The sequence below is a fragment of the Sturnira hondurensis genome, unplaced genomic scaffold (genome assembly GCF_014824575.4).
Source record: "Sturnira hondurensis isolate 20B ecotype Veracruz unplaced genomic scaffold, ASM1482457v3 Scaffold0022566, whole genome shotgun sequence".
In the NCBI taxonomy this organism is placed as follows: domain Eukaryota; kingdom Metazoa; phylum Chordata; class Mammalia; order Chiroptera; family Phyllostomidae; genus Sturnira; species Sturnira hondurensis.
In genome coordinates this window covers 7,573,055-7,594,117 of record NW_028095197.1, presented here as the reverse complement: position 1 = coordinate 7,594,117, position 21,063 = coordinate 7,573,055, and positions in this window count along the sequence as shown.

The following is a 21,063-nucleotide window of genomic DNA, read 5'->3' as shown; positions in this document are numbered from 1 at the left end:
AGCCTTTGGAGATTTTAAACAGTGACTTGTGAGCAAGGATTTGGTGAGAACCTCATTCTGGAAGAATCTTCTGGCAGCACAGGCAGTGTAAGTGTGAGGGTTGTGAAAGAAGGAAGGTTAGGAAAGACAGGTGTAGTCATTCAGGAGGGAGTTGAGGGGAGGCATGAGTAATATTCTAGAGCACGGAGCATTGGGCTCAGGTGGAAGGAAAATGATGGAGGTGATGTACACAGTTGGTAAGCGATAGATTTAGGAGGCGGAGAGAGAGGAGAGTCACAGGCAACACACAGCTCGAAAACCCCAGACAAAACAGCTACTTCAAGAAACCCACATGAGTGGGAAGGGGCAGGATACAAGAGAAAGGAGTTCAGTGTGGACACATTGAACCCAGGGATCTGCGGGGTATTCAGGAGATATTCAATAGGCTGTTGGAAATCTAAGACTGAAGTTCGGGAGAGAGGAGGTGTTAATTCCAGCGATGGTGGGCAAAGTTGTTTAGGGCCAACTCTTTGGCTGAACAACCAGAAAAGCTGGGCAAAAAGTTTTTAAAAATCTCTTTGAAGGCAGATGATGAACGAAGCAGTGAGGAATTATGGGCCAAAGTTCTAGGGGAGGAAGGAAGCCCAGAAAAGTGAGCCGGACATTCGCAGACACTTTTCCACTCAGTGATTGTTATCGCTAAAAGTAGAGTCTGAGAAGCTGAGTAGGGCATTCAGGAAACAAAGCTGGGGAGAAGAAAATAGCTGACCTACCAAGAAGAGAGGCCCTGATAACTGTACCAGGCCTTTCCTTAGAACCCCGAAGGGCTACACACCAGGAATAAAGGTGAAAACAGACGAAAGCCCAGCCTTAAGTGATATAAATACTTGATTGAATTAAAGTGATTCAGACTTTCTAGTGCCCTTAGCCCAGTACTGCCTGCCAGGAAAAAAAATGTCATCTGAAAATAAAAGCATGTAAAGACAAAACATGTTCAGGAACATTTTCAGGGGGAGACATACGGTAGAATTCCCAGGGGATTCAGATGATGGAGTTCCTGGACCTAGACTTTAAAACAGCTATGATTGCTTTCCGACTTCTGGCCAAGAAGGAGGTGTAGGTAGACACACTGTGCCTCCTCGCACAAGCAAAAGAAGGACAACAACAAATTTAAAAGTAAAAAAATAATCAGAACTTCCCCAAACCAAACTGTATGGAAGTCCGACAACCAAGGACTTAAAGAAGAAAGTCATTCCCACTGGTAGGAGGGGTGGAGAGGATGAGTAACCAGGTGGCAGCTGGAGGACTGGGCAGGCAGGCCGGTGGCTGGTGGACTGGGTGGTCCCCCACTTGCGAGTGCATAACCTGGAAGAGCAACTGGGGAGCAAAACAGACCACACAGTCCAGGGTTCCAGCACAGGAAAATAAAGCCTCAAAACCTCTGACAGTAAAAACCTGTGGGGTTGTGCTGGCGGGAGAAATTTCAGCCTCAGAGAGAGTTTATTAGAGAGACCCACAGGGTGCTAGAATGTACACAAACCCACCTACCCTAGAATAAGCACCAGAGGGCCCAATTTGCTTGTGGGTAGTGGGGGAAGTGACTGAAAGTCAGCTGAGAGCTGAGGAAGCAGCATCGTTCCCTCTTGGACCCCTCTCCCATATACAGCACCACAATGCAGTGACGTGGGTTGCCCTGCCCTGGTGAATGCCTAAGGCTGCACCCCTTACATCATAACAGCTACACCAAGACCCCCCAAAAAACCAACTCAAAACATATATTTGTGTGTGTGTGTATACATATATATATATATATATATATATATATATATATGGTCTTAATGAAAGAACAGATCAAAGCTCCAAAAACGAAGCAATAAAGAGATAGCCAGCCTATCAGATGCAGAGTTCAAAACACTGGTAATCAGGATGCTCACAGAAATGGTTGACTATAGTTGCAAAATAGAGGAAGAGATGAAGGCTAGGCAAAGCGAAATATACGGGGAATGAACAGTGACAAAAAGGAAACTGGGACTCACATCAACAATTTGGATCAGAAGAAACATTCAACTAGAACAGAAAGAAGAAACACGAATTCAAAAAAATGAGGAAAGGCTTAGGAACCTCCAGGACAACTTTAAATGTTCCGACATCCAAATCATAGGGGTACCAGAAGGGGAAGAGGAAGAGCAAGAAATTGAAAACTTATTTGACAAAATAAAGAAGGAGAAATTCCCCAATCTGTCAAAGGAAATAGACTTCCAGGAAGTCCAGGAAGCTCAGAGAGTCCCAAAGAAGTTGGACCCAAGCAAGCACACAGCAAGGCACATTATAATAACATTACCCAAGATTAAAGATAAGGGGAGAATCTTAAAAGCAGCAAAAGAAAAGGAGAGCCCTGGCTGGTGTAGCTCAGTGGATTGAGCACAGGCTTGCGAACCATACGATCGATCGCGGTTCGATTCCCAGTCAGGGCACATGCCTGGGTTGCAGGCTGGTTCCCTGCAGGCCAACTCCCAGCAGGGGATGCAGGAAAGGCAACCATACATTGATGTTTCTCTCCCTCTCTCCTTCCCCTCTAAAGATAAATAAATAAATTTAAAAAAAAAAAGAAAAGAAAAGGAGAGAGTTACCTATAAAGGAGTTTCCATAAGACTATCAGGTGATTTCTCAAAAGAAATCTTACAGGCAAGAAGGGGATGTAAAGAAGTATTCAAAGTCATGAAAAGGAAGGGCCTACATCCAAGATGATTCTATCCAGCAAAGCTTTCATTTAGAATGGAAGGGCAGGTAAAGTGCTTCCCAGATTAGGTCAAGTCAAAGGAGTTCATCATCACCAAGGGACTTATTATATGAAATGTTAAAGTGACTTATCTAAGAAAAAGAAGATGATAAAAAATATGAACAGTAAAATGACAACAAAACTCACAACTATCAACAACTGTATGTAAAAAAAACAAAATCAAAAACAAACTAATCAAACAACTAGAACAGGAAGAGAATCACAGAAATGGAGATCACATAGAGGGTTATCATTGAGGAGGGGGAGGAGGGAGAATGGGGGAAAAGGTACAGGGAGTAAGAAACATAAATGATTGGCACTAAAGAGACAGGGGGAAAGTTAAGAATAGTATAGGGAATAGGGAAGCAAAAAAACTTATATATTCAACCCATGGACATGAACTAAGGGGGAAGATTGCAGGTGGGAGGGGGTTGCAGGGCAGAGGGGAATAAATGGGGGAAAAATTGGACAACTCTAATAGCATAGTCAATAAAACATATTTACAAAATAAAAAGCTATAATTAATGAGTTCAAGGAAGTGAAAGAAAATGAGAAGTCAGCAGTTTGAAAATTTGAGGACTAGAATTTACAGTAGCTGATATTAAGAATTTGATAGACAAGTTTTAATATGGAATTAGACATAGCTGAAAAGAGAATTAGTGAACCAGAAGGTAGAACAGAAGAATATCCAGGCTGAAACACAGAATCAAAAGGATGAAAAACACAGAAAAAAGCATAAAAGACATGGGATATAAGGAATACATTTTATAAACATGTACTTTTAGCTAGGAGATGAGATAGGGAATGGAGCAATATTAGAAAACAGCTAAGAATTTCTCAAATTGATTAATCAATCAAGCTAAATTTTCAAGCTTCACCATAAATTCCAACAAGATAAAAATACCGTCCCTATAGAAATTTTTCAAAATTTGTGTCTCTTGTGCACTTTTAAACTGACATCTAAGTTTTTTCAGAATAACTTAATTAGTTGCCGGGGTTGTAATTTCTAATATATTGTAAATATTGATTGTTTCAAATAAAATTGTTGCATTGCTCTTTTAAATGTACCCAGTGTCTTCTAAAAACTATAATGATTTGATGATTATCATCTGTTTAAAAACTACATGACAAAGCTTTTCATTACTCTAAAGAAATTTGAAATTCCTATTTTTGCTCCATGAATATATACTACCATTCCAATACTTGCCCCATCCTATTAGAATTTTGTGCTTGGAAGGCTTTTATTAATCAACTTATCATACTTTGTTGAAAACATATAATATAAATATAATTGACTTTTAAAAATATCCCATGATCATAAGGGTCTGAATATTAAAATTTTGTTTTGGATTGACATCATTGTAGTTATTAACAGTATAAGCAACAAACTATACCCCCAAATTTTAGAGTTATTAAATATAAAAGATAAAACTTTATTAGAAATTCCTGTGTTAATGAGATAGGCTTGTATTATCTGTTGCTGTGTAATAAATTATTTTGAACTTAGCATCTTTTTAAAAAATTTTATTTACTGATTTTAGAGAGAGAAAGGAATGGGGGGAGAGACAGAGAGAGAGATTTGTTGTTCCACTTAAGCTTTGCATTCACTGGTTGATTCTTGTAGGTGCTCTGACTGGGGATCAAACTCACAACTTTGGCGTATCAGGGCTACACTCCATCAGCTAAGCTACTAGGCTTCGAACTTAGCATCTTAAAATAACAGACATTTATTACTTCACACAGTTTCTGAAAGTCAGGAAGCTAGGAGGGCTTAACTGGGTGGTCCTCACTGTGGTTTTAACGTGCATTTCACTGATGGCCAATGATTGCGCATCTTTTCATGGCCTTGTGTGTGTTTTCTCAGATCCTTTGCCAATTTTTGAATCTTTTTTTTTTGCCTTCTACTGTTGAGTGGTAAGAGTTCTTTTTATACCTTAATATGGGTACTTTGTCAGATAAGTGCTTTGCAAATTTTCTCAATCTGTATCTTTTCACTTTGATGGTGTCCTTTGAGAAACAAAAGTTTTTCATTTTAATGATGGTTACTTATGTTTTTGGAATGATATCTAAGAAACCGATGCCTATTCAGAGTCATAAAGACACACCCACATGAGACTGGTAAACATTTTCTAAAGATTCAAAATCGGGGATAAAAATGGGACCACTAAAAATTCTAAAGACATTATCAACATCATAAAAGGCTATAAAAACAATTGTATGTTAATGACTTTGAAAATTTAAATGAAATAGAGAAATTCCTAGAAAAATACAATTTAAAAGTAACAGGAGACATAGAATTGAATATTCCTAAGAGTAGTAAAAACGATTTAATAAATTAAAAACCTTCCCACAAAGAAAACTCCACTTGTTTTTATTAGTGAAAATTCCAGTCTTTACCAGTTTTTTCAGAGAATTTTTAAAAAGAGGATACACTCAACTCATTTTATAGGGAGCATAATCTTGTTACAAAACCTAACAAAGGCAGTGAGAGAAAAGAAAATTATAGGCAAAGTTATTCATGAATAGAGTTGAAAATCCCCGGTCTTTCCCACTGAATGCAGCTATAAAACCCAGCCAGAATGAGGAAACAAGCTATTTGAGAACTCTGAAGCTCTGACTGGTGTGGCTCAGTGTGTTGGGATTCCATCCACAGATTGAGGGTCGCAGGTTCAATTGCTGGCGGAAGCACATGTCTGGGTTGCAGGCCGTCCTGATTAGGGGCCTGCGCAGGGGGCGGGGGGGGGGGGGGGGGGGGTGGGGGGNGGCAGTGAGAGAAAAGAAAATTATAGGCAAAGTTATTCATGAATAGAGTTGAAAATCCCCGGTCTTTCCCACTGAATGCAGCTATAAAACCCAGCCAGAATGAGGAAACAGAAGCTATTTGAGAACTCTGAAGCTCTGACTGGTGTGGCTCAGTGTGTTGGGATTCCATCCACAGATTGAGGGTCGCAGGTTTGATTGCTGGCGGAAGCACATGTCTGGGTTGCAGGCCGTCCTGATTAGGGGCCTGCGCAGGGGGCGGGGCGGGGGGGGGCGTGGGGGCGTGGGGGCGTGGGGGCGTGGGGGCGTGGGGGGGTGGGGGGGTGGAGGAGTGGCCCATGATGCTTCTCTCCCGCATCAGTGCTTCACTTCCTTCCTTCCCCCCTCTCTAAAAATAAATACATAAATTTAAAAAAGTAAGTTGTGGCAGGTGAATGAGGGAAGAAGACCAGAATATGAAACATTGAACTGGCAACAAGTTCCCCATTTTTTTACCCTCTGGTCCTCCTGCCACTTGGCTTCAGACCTGGGCAAGGTTCTGATAGTACATGCCAGAGTGGGCTAAGTAAAGCTCTAACTTCTGGCTGGGGAGCCAAGAAGAGGAACCCCAGGGAACTGAATAGTATAAGGGAAATCATAGAGAGAGAGGAGCTTGGGAAAGTGACTTCATAAAATTATTTACAAACTCCTTTAGGAGTTTTCACCTTTACAACCAAATTTAGGTTGATCTAGTCTTTATCAGCATGTGAAAGACTTTAACTGAATTTGCCATCATCCAGGTCCCAGACTGGCCACTGGGTGGCGTACACTTGGGAACGATCAGAATCCCATTACAAAGTCTTTGAAAACTGAAATGAAATTGTAATTACAGCCCTGGCTGGTGTAGCTCAGTGAATTGTGCACGGGCCTGTGAACCAAAGGATCGTGGTTCGATTCCCAGTCAGGGCACGTGCCTGGGTTGCAGGCCAGTTCCCGACAGGGGACACACCAGAGGCAACCATACATTGATATTTCTCTCCCTCTCTCCTTCCCTTCCCCTCTAAAGATAAATAAATAAATAAATCTTTTAAAAAAGTTGTAACTACAGCCCTCAAAAAGTTGGAACTTAAGACCTGAACCTAATTAGGTCAATTGAATATTAATAGAAAAATGTCAACGTTCTTTATAGATTTTTCACTCTAATTTAATATATTTTTAATTTTAGGGAGGGGCAAGAAACATCGATGTGAGAGAGAAACATCGCTGCCAGAGGGGATGAAACCTGCAATCCAGGCATGTGCCCCAAACAAGAATCGAACCCACGGACCTTTCCGCTCACCCCTGTGGGTCACAGGATGAGGCACAGCCGACTGATCCACACTGGCTGAGGCCCTTCATGGGGTTTAAACAACACCCAAAGTCTCATGTCATAATGTTCAAAATGTTTAAGATATAATCTAGAATTACTTGGCATATGAATAACCAGGAAAATTTCCTTTCACAAATAAACAGACAATAATTGATATCCAAACATATCAATTATTGTATTAAATATGATTTTTAAATGTGACTTTTAGTCTTATCAGTAGAAAAAGAGGTGGATAGAATGAATAATAAAACATGACATGTAAATACCGAGATGACTTAGATATTGGAATTGTCTGACAAAGACTTTAAAGCAGCTATTATTTAAAAAATGTTCTAATAATTGCAAACACCGTTGAAATGAATGGAAAACTAGAAAGTTTCGGTAAAGAAATAGGAACTGTTTTTTAAAATAGCCCTGACCTGTGTGGCTCAATTGGTTGGGCATCATCCTGCAAAGCAGAAAGTCGCTGTTTTGATTCCCGGTCAGGGCACATGCCAGGGTTGCAGGTGCGGTGCCAGGTGGGCACATCGGGAAGGCAACTGATTGATGTTTCTCTCCCTTTCCATCTCCCTCCATTCCCCTCTCTCTAAAAATTAATGAATACAATTTTTCTAAAAAATGCAAATGTTAGAACTGAAAAATAGATAAATAAGTAACTTACTGAATAGACCCCAAGGAAAATGGAGACAACAAGGTAAGGGGCAGTGAACATGAAGATTGATTGGTAGGAATGAGTGTGTATAACAGTGAAGAAAAAAAAAATACAACCCTGAAAAAAGCCCCAGGGACCTGTGGAACAAGAACCAAAAAAAAAAAAAGGAGTTCAACATTTGTTCTATCAGACTTCCAGAAAGCGGAGAAAGCATGCAGAGCTAGAAAAATATTTGAAGTGATAATGGCTGAAAACTTTCTAAATTTGGCAAAAGACATAAATCTACCGATTAAGGAAGCTCCATGAACCCCAATCAAAATAAAGCCAAAGAAATTTATATCCAGACATATCACAATAAAACTGCTGAAAACTACAGAAAATTTAAAATATTCAAAGCAGCCAGACAAAAAATAACACATGACTTACAGGGGAACAATGATTTGAATGAATGATAAATTTCCACCAGAAACTGTGAAGGCCAGAAAAGGTGGCACAGCATTTTTATTTATTACTTATTTATTTATTAGCGAAAGAGGGGGAGAGAGGGAGGAAGAGGAAGAGAAATATCAAAGTGAGATAGAAACATCGGTTGCCTCCCATGCGTGCCCCAGCCGGGAACTGAACTCTCAATCTCGGCACGCACGTGCCCTGACTGGGATTGAACCAGCGACCCTTTGCCTTTTGCAGGATGACCCCACCCAGCCACATGGGTCAGGGTTGGCACCACATTTTTAATGTGTTGGAAAAAAAGATCTATCAAGTCAGAATTTTATATCCAGTGAAAATAACCTTCAGTAGTGAAGGTGAAATAAAGTATCTCACAAGAAGAAAAAGTAAGAGAATTCATGGCCAGCCAAGATGTTCTGAGAGAATTGCCAAAGGAAGTTTTTCAGAGAGAAAAGAAATGGCACCGAAAGGAAACTCGAAACATCAAGAATGAAGAGTGACAGAATTAGATCTGGGTAAGTGTAACAGGCCACTCTTTTCTTTTCAAGGTCTTTAAATATCCTTGATGCTTGAAGCAAAAAATGGAAGTGTCTGATGGGGTTTTCATGTGCATAGAGGTAATGGACAACACAGCCATAACATAAAAGGGGGAAGGTAAAAGGACCTAGCTGGAAGAAAAGTTTTTATATTCTACTTGAAGTACAAAATACTAATTTTGAAAAGACTATTAAGCCCTGGCCAGGTGGTTCAGTTGTTTGGAGCATCGTCCAATTTATCAAAAGGTTGCAGGTTCAATTCCCAGTCAGGGAGTGTACCTGGGGTGTGAGTTCCATCACCAGTTGGGGCGCATATGGGAGGCAACCGATCAATGTTTCTCTCTCATGTTGTTGTTTCTCCCTCTTTGTCTCTCTCCCCCTTCCTCTCTCTAAAATCAGTAAACATATTCTCGGGTGAGGATTTCTAAAAAAGGTCTATTAAGTTCAGTGCATATATTATAATCCTTAAAACTATCAATACAATTTTTATACAAAGTGATGTAGCCAAAACACAGTATATCAAAATGGAATACTTTTAATATTCAAATAACCCAAAAGTCAGAAAAGAAGGCAGTGGAATGAGAAAGCTGTGAAAGGGGAAAACTAATAATAAAATGGTAGACCTAAATCCAAACATATCAATAATTGTATTAAATATGACTTTTAAATGTGACTTTTAGACATACCAATAAAAAAGAGGTGGAAAGAATGAATAATAAAACATGACCCAATTATATTCTGCCTACAAGAAACTCACTTCAAATGTAATCCTGTAAATATGTTGGAAACACTAATATGAGAGAAAATAGACTCAAAGCAAGCAAAATTATGAGAGCTGAAGGTGTTGAGGTCTGTCCAGATGAAAGTCCAGTCATTGTTAATAGAATAAGAATGGTTTGTGCGACATCAATATAATCTGGCAGCCAAGGAGAGGGTACTGGAATGCACGTGTGTGAACAATGAGAACTTCGCTCCACTAGTCAGTGGGGGCAGTAGATGCTGTTGAGTGAGCATGTGTACTGTGTGGCTCTTTCAAAACGACTGAGGAAGAAGAGCAATGAATCCGCATCAAATTTTGCATTAAGCTTGAACATTCCTCTGTGGAAACCATTTCAGTGATTCAGAAGGCTGCAGCCATGGGCAACTGGTGATTGGCAGCTTCATCACAACACACCCCTCATGCACCATGTCTCATGCAGAGCGTTTTGGTGAAATATCAAATCACCCAACTGACTCAAATCACCCAGGTGACCCTCTACAGCCCAGGTTTGGTGCCCTGTGACTTCTGGCTGTTCCCAAAACTAAAATCACCTTTGAAACAGAAGAGATTTGACTATTGATGATGTTCAAGAACATATGATGGGGTAGGTGATGGTGAGTGGGGAAAACTGTGTGAGGTTTTAAGGTTCCTACTTTGAAGGGGACTGAGGTGTCATTGTTTTCTATACAATGTTTCTTATGTCTTGTATCTTCTTCAGTCAGTGTCTCTGTTTTTTATGTTACATGGCTGGATACCTTCTGACAGTCCTCATAGCTTACATAACAATAAAAGGATCAATTCACCAAGAAAACATGACAATCCTAAATGCATGTGTAAGTAACAACAATGACCTCAAAATACATGAAGCAAAAGCTGACAGAACTCAAAAGAGAAACACACAAATCCACAATTATAGTTGGGGTCTTTAACACTCCTATCACAACGGCCTCTAAAACTAGTAAAAAAAATCAAAAAGATTATAGAAGGATCAAATACCATCAACCAACTAGATCTCACTGATATTTATTTGTAGGACACTGTAACTACAGCCAAACATACATTTTTTTTCAAGTGCACATGGGACATTCACTAACACAGACCATGTCCTGGGTCATAAAACAAACCTTAAAAAACTAAAAAGAATTTGAAAAACATACAATGTATGTCCTTTGACCATAATGGAATTAAAGTAGATATCACAAACAGAAAGATAATAAGAAAATCCAAATCTTTGGAAATTAAACAACACATGTCTAAATGTAATCATTGGGTCAGAGAGGAAATCTCAAGGGAAATTAGAAAATATTTTGAACTGAATGAATGAAAATAAAGACATAAAATTGATGGAATGTAAAGTAGTTCTTAGAGTGAAATTTGTAGTATTAAATGCTTATATTAGAGAATAAGAGAAATCTCAAGTGACCTATGCTTCTACCTTAAGAAACTAGAAAAACAAGTGGAAATTAAACTTAGCAAACAGAAGGAAAGAAACAATAAAGACAAGAGCAAAAATCAATGAAGTCAAGAACAGAATAAATTAGTGAAATCAAAAGCTGGCTCTTCAAGAAAATCAGTAAAATAAATCTCTGGCAAAACTGACAAAAAAGAGAGAAGACACAAATTACTGTCTTAGAATGAAAGACTCTGCAAACATTAAAAGGATAATAACTCTACATACATAATTTTGACAACTTAAGTGAAATGGATAAGTTCTTTTTAAATATATTTTATTGATTATACTATTTCAGTTGTCCCATTTCCCCCCTTCACTCCCCTCCACCCTGCACACCCCCTCCCACCCACATTCCCCCTTTAGTTTATGTCCATGTGTCACAAGTTCTTTAGATTCTATATTTCCCATACTATTCTTGCCTTCCCCCTGTCTATTTTCTACCTTCCATCTATGCTACTTATTCTTTGTACTTCTCCCCCCTTCTCCTCCTCCCACTCCCCTGTTGCTAACCCTCTAATGTGATCTCCATTTCTGTGGTTCTGTTCCTGTTCTAGTTGTTTGCTTAGTTTGTTTTTGTTTCTGTTTTAGGTGTGGTTGTTAATTGTGAGTTTGCTGTCATTTTATTATACATGTTTTTTTATCTTCTTTTTCTTAGATAAGTCCCTTATAAGAAGATATAAGATGTCTTCTTATATCTTAGATAAGATATATGAAATGTATATAACATTTCACATAATAAGGGCTGAGTGATGATGAACTCCTTTAACTTGACCTTTATCTGCTCTTTCATTCTAAATGATAGCTTTGCTGGATAGAGCAATCTTGGTTGTAGGTCCTTGCCTTTCCTGACTTGGAATACTTCTTTCTAGCCCCTTCTTGCCTGTAAACTTTCTTTTGAGAAATCAGCTGACAGTCTGATGGGAACTCCTTTGAAGGTTATTGTCTCCTTATCTCTTGCTGCTTCTCTCCTTCGTTTTAATCTTGGCAGATGTAATTATGATGTGCCTTGGTGTGTTCCTCCTTGGGTCCACCTTCTTTGAGACTCTCTGAGTTTTCTGAACTTCCTGGAAGTCTATTTCCTTTGCCAGACTGGGGAAGTTCTCCTTTATTATTTGTTCAAATAAGTTTTCCACTCGTGGCTGTTTCTTTCCCCCTTCTGGTACCCCTATAATCCGGATGTTGGGACATTTAGAAATGTCCTGGAGGTTCTCCTCATTTTTTTGAATTCTCATTTCTTCCTTCTTTTCTGTTTGGTTGTTTCTTTCTTCCTTCTGGTCCACTCCATTGATTTGAGTCCCAGTTTTGTTTCCATCACTATTGGTTCCTTGTGCATTTTCCTTCATTTCACTTAGTGTACCCTTCATTTTTTCATCTAATTTGCGACCAAATTCAACCAATTCTGTAAGCATCCTGATCACCAGTGCTTTGAACTTCATGTCTGATAGGTTAGCTATCTCTTGGTCACTTAGTTTGTATTTGCTCTGGAGTTTTGATCTGTTCTTCCGTTTGGGCCACTTTTTTGTCGTGTCCTACCTGTTATGTATGAGGGGTGGAGCCTTAGGTGTTCACCAGGGCAGGACAACCCAGTTGCTGGGTTGTGATGCTGTATGTGGGGCAGGGGTCCGAGAGGTAACAATGGCACTTGCTCTGCTCTCTGTTGGATTTCAGTTCCTTCCACCACTCCCCCCAAGCAAACTGGTCCTTTTTGGTGCTGATTCCCATGTGTGTGGGCTTGTGCATGTTCTAGGCCCCTGTGGGTCTAGAACAAACTCTCCTGTGAGTCTGGGAGTCTCTTCCTGCGCCTCAACCACAGGTGTTTTCAATCGGTGTTTTGAATCTTTATTTCCTGGCTCTGGGACCCTGGGTTGCAAGGCCTGTCTCACTCCCCAGTTTGGCCTGGTTTATCTGAGAATGTGGGACTGCCCAGTCTGCCAGCTGCCTTGTGTGCAGTATCTCTCTTCACAGTCACCACCTTGCTGGGTCTGCCTGTTGCCACCCCGAGCAACAGGGTGGGCTAAATTGTTGTTATCCTTATTTTGGTTGTGCAAGGAGGCACAGTGTCTCTACCTACACCTCCATCTTGGTCAGAAGTCTGAAATGCATAAATTCTTAAAAGCCACAAACTACCCAAATTTACCAAAGATGAAACAGATAATCCAAATAATCCTATAACTATTTAAGCAATTCAAAATTTTTAAAGCCTCCCATAAAAATAAATCTCCAGGACCAGAGAACCATTGCTGGCCAGTTCCATGAAATATTTCAAGTAACACCAGCCCTGACCTGTGTGGCTCAGTTGGTTGGGTGCTGTCCCCCAAAGCAAAAGGTGGGCGGCTTGATTCCCAGTCAGGGCACACGCCTGGGTTGCAGGTTTGGTCCCAGTCTGGGCATGGAGACAGCCAATAGATGTTTCTCTCCCTCTCTTTCTCCCTCCCTTCCCCTCTTTCTAAAGATAAATAAATAAAATCTTAAAAAAAGAAATAATGCCAATTCTACACAATGTCTCTAGAAAAGAGAGAGAGAGAGAGCACCCCCCAACTCATTTCATGAGGTAAACATTACTCTCATATCAGAATTGGACAAAGAAAGTGCAAAAATAAAAAATAAAAAAATTGATCAATATCTCCCTAAGGACAAGATGCAAAATCCCCCAACAGAATATTAGCAAATTGAATCTAGCAACATCTGAAAAGAACTGTATAGCATGTCAAAATGGAGTTTATCCCAGGATGCAAGGCTGGCTCAATATTTGAAAAACAAATCAATATCGTCTACCACATTCACAGTCTAATGAAAAAATAATTATCTTAATTCATGCAGAAAAACATTTGACAAAATTCAACACCCACTTATAAAATCTCAGTGAACTAGGGAAAGAACAGAACTTCCTCAGCCTGATAAAGGACATTTATGAAAACCCATCATATTTAATGGTGAAAGACCCACTACTCTCTCATAAGATCGGGGACAAGTGAAATGTCATTGCTCTTATTCAGCATTGTGCTGAACATCCTAGCCAGTACAGCAAGACAAACATAAATAGAAGAAACACAGATTGGAGAGGAAGAAATAAAATTGTCCCTGTTGGCAGATAACGTGATTGTACATAGGAAATTTCAAATCTACCAAAAAAAAAAACCTTCCTAAAAGTAATAAGTGAGTTTTGCAAAGTTGCAAGCTACATGGTCAACACTACAAGAATCAGTCATATTTTGCCCTGGCCAGTGTGGCTCAGTTGGCTGGGTGTCATCCCATGAATCAAAAGGTTGCTTGTTCGATTCCCAATCTGGGTTGAGGTCAGGGTGTGTACAAGAGGCAACCAACAACATTTCTCTCTCATGTTAATGTTTCTCTCCCTCTCTTTCTCCCTCTCTTCTCCTCCCTCTAAAAATAAATGAATAAAATCTTAATTTAAAAAAATCAATCATATTTTTATACACTGGCAATGCATAATTAAAACAAAAAGTTTTAAATAGGTAAATGCAAAAGCTCCATATAATTTTACAAATAAAAACCTGAGTGAATGTATAGCAATGGAATCTAGTAATATTTTAAAGGAATTAAATAATTACTGAGTCTAATAAATATAAAGTATATAGTATTTTATATAAAAATATGTAATATATCATAACCTAAATAGGCTTATCCCACGAATGAACAGATGGTTCTTATTATTTTTAAAAGATTTTATTTATTTATTTAGAGAGAGGGGAAGGGAGGGAAGAAGAAAGGTAGAGAAACATCAGTGTGAGAGAAACATTGAGCAGTTGTCTTTCGCATCCACCCCAACCCAGGACCAGACTCTCAACCCAGGCATGTACTCTGACTGGGAATTGAACTGGTGACCTTTTGCTTTGTGGGACGATGCCCAACCAGTTGAGTCACACAGGTCAGGGCAGAACAGATGATTTTACTTTGTTACATTAATAAATGTGACTTGTCTTACTGTAGATTAAAGGAAAAAATGCTCATTTAATGGGTGCAGAAAAGGTAATTGATAACATTCAATATCATGAAAAAAGCTCCTAGCAAACTTGGAATAGAGGAAACCTCCATAAAGAAAAAAAAGTTATTTTGTATACATAATTGTGTATATGCAAAATATGGAAATATCTACAAATAAATTATGAGAAGGCTCCTTATGTATCCTAGACACAAGTCATTTGCCAGATAGATGATTTGTATATATCTCCTTCAATATTTGGCTGCTCTTTTTATTCTCTTAACAGTGTGTTTTCCAGAGCAAAAGTTTTTCATTTTGATGAGGTCCAATTACCATTGTTTTTAATGGGTCACCTTTTTGGTGACCTATCTAAGAAATCTCACTTAACCCCAGGTTACAAAGATTTTCTTCATATTTTCTCCTAACAGTTTTATAGTTTTACATTTAGAGCTATGATTCATATTGAATGGAGGGAAAATATTTACCGTGTAATTTACAACTGGTAAAGGGCTCACATCCAGAATACCTAAAGATATCCTACAACTTGCTAAATACAAAATCAATATACAGAAATTAACTGTATTTCTGTAAACTATAAAAAGAAAGTCAATTTTAAAAGAATACAACATATACAATTTTAAAATGTCAAGTAGCTAGGAATGTCTATCCAAAGTTGTGAGAGACTGCTACAGAATAAAGTATATGAGGTCTTTCCAGAAAAAGTCCAGCCATTGTTAATATAAACAGTTTGCATGACATCAATGTAACCTGGCAGCCAAGGAGAGTGGACTGGAATGCGCATGTGTGAATAATGATGACTTCACTGCACTGGACAGTGGGGCCAGTAGATGCTATTGAGTGAGCATGTGTACTGTGTGGCCATTACATTCAAAATGCCTGAGCAAGTAGAGCAAAAAATCTGCTTCAAATTTTGTGTTAAGCCTGAACATTTCTGCACAGAAACTATTTGGATTATTCAGAAGGCTTTTGGAGGACGATGCAGTGAGTGCAGCACAAATGAAAATGTGGCACAAACGCTTCAAAGGTGGTTGAGAATTTGTTGAAAATGGTCCACATTCTGGAAGGCCTCCAACAAGCAGAACACCTGAGAATGCTGAACACGTACAGGCTGCAATCAACAAAGACCAATGACTTACACTGTGAGAACCAGAAGCTGACCTGGGGGTTCCAAAAACCACTGTGTCTGAGATTTTGATGCAGGATCTTGGCATGAAACGTGTGGTGGCAAAATTTGCTCTGTGGCTTCTGCTACCAGAGCAGAGGGAACTTTGTGCTGCAGGCGGGAGAACTGGGTGAGGTCCCACGGTGGGTGCCTACTTTGAAGGGGACTGAGGTGGCATTGTACTTTGTACAATGTTTCTTGTGCCCTAAGTCTTCTTCAATGAATGTCTCTATTTTTCATATTACATGGCTGGATACTGTCTGATATACTGTATGAGCAGGCCTCATAAAATTTAAGAGAAATTAAAGAGTTCTCCCTCAAAGGGTATGACATAGCATATCCATGAATTTTAAAACTTTGTAAAGAAGATTTTATTTATTGCCCTTGCTGGTGTGGCTTAGTTGCTTGGAGCATTACCCTGTCAATCAAAAGGTTGTCAGTTCAATTCCTGTCGGGGCATAAATAGGAGGTAACCTGCTGATGTTTCTGGAACCAAACAAACTGAGCCACACTGGTCAGGGCACCATATCCATGAATTTAAAAAATTGATATTGTAAACATCTGAAATTTCCCTAAATTGATATGTAAATTCAGTGCATTCATAACCCAAATCCCAACAGGTTTTTCCCATGCATCTTGACAAACTAATTCTAGACAACATAGGTCGGGGTGTTTATGAGAAGGCAACTGATAGATGTTTCTCTCTCTCTCCCTCTCTCTCTCAAAGCAATGAAAAAATGTCCTCGGGTGAGGATTTTAAAAAAAGGTTTAAAAAGTGCCATACAAGTCTAAATAAGCATTCTAACTGATGTGATATCTTCACTTATGTTTAAAGATGTAACATCTTTTGGAAGCAAATATGGAACTTTTTACATCATCCTTTAAATGGTACATAAAGCACGACTATAGACACATGAGAATGAAAACTCGTCACTGAGAAGGGTGACAATGCAGTAAGGACACGCCTTCTGGTGGGTATTTTCTATCCCACTTTGAACAAACCTTGAATATTCTAGTTCTAAACTGGTGGATAGGCAGGAAGGCGTAGAGACTTGTCATGGTTCTATGGCCTGAATGGAATAATGCCCGATGACCATTGCTGTTTCTGAGCCGGGCCGTCTTTCTCTTGTCCTCCGAGAACTCTTCCTCGGGGTGATCCTTTCTCTGATGACAGCTGAGCACAGAAGAGGCAAGGTTATTGAACAACTGCCGTGAAAAATAGGCCCATGAAAAGGTGCTCAGCATATTGGCCATTGGAGAAATGCAAATCCGAACCACAGTGAGGGGCTATTCACACTCCTGATAGGATGGCTGTGACTGGGAAGGGAGGTAGTAGGAAGTGAGGGTGCAGAGCAATGGGAACCCGCCAGCACTGCGGGTGTGAAAGTGAAACGATGCAGCTGCTTTGGAAAACAGCCTGGCAGTTCCTCAAATGGTTAAACAGAGAGTCAGTCACCCTTTGATCCAGCAGTTCTGCTCCCAGGTATGCACCCGAGAGCAATGAACACGTAACTGAACACAAAAACTTGCACATGGATGCTCATTGAGCATTATCCATACTAGCCAAGAAGGAGAAACAACCCAAATCCCTACGAACTAGCTCATAAATGAGTAAATAAAATGTTATATATTCCCACAATGGAATATTATTCATCCATTAAAAAAATGAAGTTAGATAAAAGGTCACATGTTCCATGATTCCATTTATATGAAATGTTTTGCGTAGGCAAATCCAGAGACAGGAAGGAGATTATTGGTTGCCTGGGACAGAAAAGATGAGGGAGTGAGAGGGTGATGGCTGAGGGGGTATGGGCCTTCTTCTGGGGGTCTGAAATGTTTTAAAGTCGATTGTGGCCCTGGCTGGTGTAGCTCAGTGGATTGAGGGTAGGCTGCAAACCAAAGGGTCACTGGTTCAATTCCCAGTCAGGGCACATGCCTGGGTTGCAGGCCATGTTCCCAGAGGTGGCCACATGAGAGGCGGCCACACATTGATGTTTCATTCCCTTTCTTTCCCCCTCCCTTCCCTTCTCTCTAAAAATAAAAAATAAAATAAAGTTGATTGTGGTAATGATTGCACGATTCTGAATATGCTGAAAGTCACTGAATGGCACACTTTAAACAGGTGAATTGTATGGTATGTGAATTCTATTTCAATAAAGCTTTAAAAACTATGTCATCATTCCATTGTGCGATTTAACATTTCTGAACCCCACTTGGACAAAATTAACCCAGTTTTGAACACCAGACTTCATACTCTAACAGAAACACTGTATCGATGAGAGAAAAACACAACAAACATCTTTAGATATTGGCGCCTCGATGAAAGAAGGCTTCGGTGATGCTTCGCGGGCACCGGTGTGCATGCACGAGTTTGTACCCTTAGGTGGTGGCATCCTGGGGCAGTGCATCCTAGGACGACTGGGATGGATAAAGGTTGCCGCGTGTGTGTAGGTGATTGAAAGACAATTTTAAGCGGGAAGATGGGAAAAGAAAACTCAAATGAGGTCTCCACCACAGGTACATTCTCAGGTAGATCGATTTCAGGAAAAAGGTTGAGAGTCTGGAAACTGATTCCCTTAAAACTATGCATGTCTGAATTTCCCTCGGAAAGACTTAATGTGCTGCGGTTGGAAGTCCTGGGTTGTGGTTCAAAAGCCTTGTCTCTCAAGGCCACGTTTCTGCTCTGAAGTGCTAACGGTTCCCTGGCAGCAAAGCCAACAGTTTGAGTCTGATTCCTACATTTGGCTGGGTCAGCCTCCTCGAGGTGATAAACCCCGGGTGCTTCAGCCTCATGGTCTAATTTCAATGTGGAAAAGGAGGAAAGAATGACCACACTGGTTAATACATCAGATTATAATTCCACTGCACTAAAGGTCTACTTTAGCAAGCACCCCAGTGATTCTGCGGCCAGTGGCCATGGTCAATACTGACCAGTGCTGCAAAGAAAAGAAATAATGCTTTTTTAAAGAGCATTTAGAGAGGACATCAGAGTGTCATCAGGATGGACAGTCTGGTGAGATGGTGGGACCAGAAGCCAGCGTGAGTGGCTTGGAGACTGATCTGGAGCCAGAAAACACCGACAACATTCAGGAAGCTCGGCTGCAGAAAGAGACTGCAGGTGGCAGGTAGCGAGAGGTAGACCTCAGAGCTGAGGGGGCCTTGTTTTCAGGATCGGGGAAACTAGGTATTTGTGGGGTGAAGAGAAGAAGTCAGGAAGAAGATGTGGAGAGGGAGTTGAAGAGCCTGGGAAGTCGTTAGGGGAAAGGAGGAGGGCACAGGAAAGGTCAGCGTTGACTTGCAGGGGCACTTCCTCTAAGGCACAGGAAAGCAGGCCAAGCTCTGGAGAGATCTGTGCTGGGTGTGGGGCTGTTTACGGAGCTCAGGCCACCTGAACTCTGTGTGTGTGGGATTCTGGTGGCAGGACGAAGTGGCTGAGAAAGAAGAGAGAGAATCAGTGAGGCTCCAGGACCACTGCGAAGGCTGGGGAATCAGCTGTGGGCACTGGCACCCGAGTCAGTGAGCGGGGACTCCATGGTCAGCCAAGCCTGGGTGGCTGGGGTCGGGGCCGCTGGGCTGGGCCACAGGCGTCTGGAAGACGCCGCTCCTCTGGCTGGGGGATGCCATGAGGTGAGCAGAGGCCGGGTTTTCTTAGAGTTGGAGAACTGAGAAATGTGGGACAAGTTTCAGGGGAGAGAGGGTCAGCGGTGAAACCCAAGGTCCTGGCCTAGAAAGAGAAAAGGAAAACGTGGGCAGAGCGGTGGGCTTTGAAGAGAGGCTGTCCAACATGAGATCAGGAAGATGGGGCAGAGCAGGTTGAGCAGGACTGAGTGGGAAAATGAGGGGCCTGGAGAGCTGAACTGTGACGATGCCGAAAGTGCCCTGAACTGTAGAACACGGGAGCCTCACGGGGCCTGTGTGCTTGATCCACAGCAGCCGCGCTGTGGGTGGGACACACCCTGGGTTCCGAACACGGTGTAGATGCTGTTAAATGCTTCAATAATAGCCCTGGCTGGTGTGGCTCAGTGGATTGAGTGCGGGCCTGCAAACCACAAGATCGCGGTTCGATTCCCAGTCAGGGCACATGCCTGGGTTGCAGGCCAGTTCCCTGCAGGGGACTCACGAGAGCCAACCATACATTGATATTTCTCTCTTTCTCTCTTTCCCTTCATCTCTAAAGATAAATAAATAAAATGTTTAAAAAAAACAAAAAAAAACCTCAATAATAATGTTCGTATTGTCTACTTGTGTAAATGATTTGGAGTATACTGGATTGACTAAAATATATTATTAAAATCAGTTTCGTCTGTTTATGTTTTTGACATGGCTACAGGAAAAGTTGAAATTACATGTGCGGCTTGCATAATATTCCCAGTGCACCGGTATAGATACCCTCTCCCAGGGTCATTGTTCCTGTCATGCCTGTGACCCAGCCCCTGGGACAGGGACCTGCACAGAGGCCTCGCCGAGTGGTGCATATGCGTGTGAGTGTGTGTATGAACTGTTGGATAAGTAAATTCATGATTGAATGGAAGAATGAGGACTGTATATGGTATTCAAGGACTTGGTCAACTTCTAAATCATTGAGGATTCTGTGTAAGTAAATAAGTGAATGAACGGGAAACAGAGGTAGTTACAACGGAGGAAAGCTCACCAAAGTTTTGACATATGGAGATTCAAAGAGCATTTTGTGGGACTTTACTTAATATAAAGGCCCAAGAACCTGGACCCTCGCCTCACCCCTTTATTTTCCTTTTTAAAAAGTCCTCCTTAGCACTTTTTACTACATGCCAGGAACTGTCCTAGGCATTTTGCACGTTGTAACACTTAAACTTCACATCACCCTGTGAAGCAGGCACTCATACTACCCTGTAGAAAGTTCTCAATGGAACTTGCTTACTGGAAGCAATTGTGGGTAACCCCCCAACTTCACCCAAAATGATACACAGACACACCATAACTACAGAGACAAACACAACAGCCAAATAACCCTGCCTCTCCCTCCCCCACCCCTGCACCCTCCATCTTCCCCCGCCACCCCCATCCCCTACACTGCCACCCCCGGGCCAGGCCCATGCCACCTCCTTCCTCCCTAGCCCAGGGGGCTCTTTTCCCTGACCTGGGGTTGGACCGCCCTGCCTTCCTGGGCAGACTCGAGGAAAGTGAGTGTTGGAGTCATCCAAGACTTTCCAACTGAGCAAATGTTTTAATTGTCAGTCTAGCAGA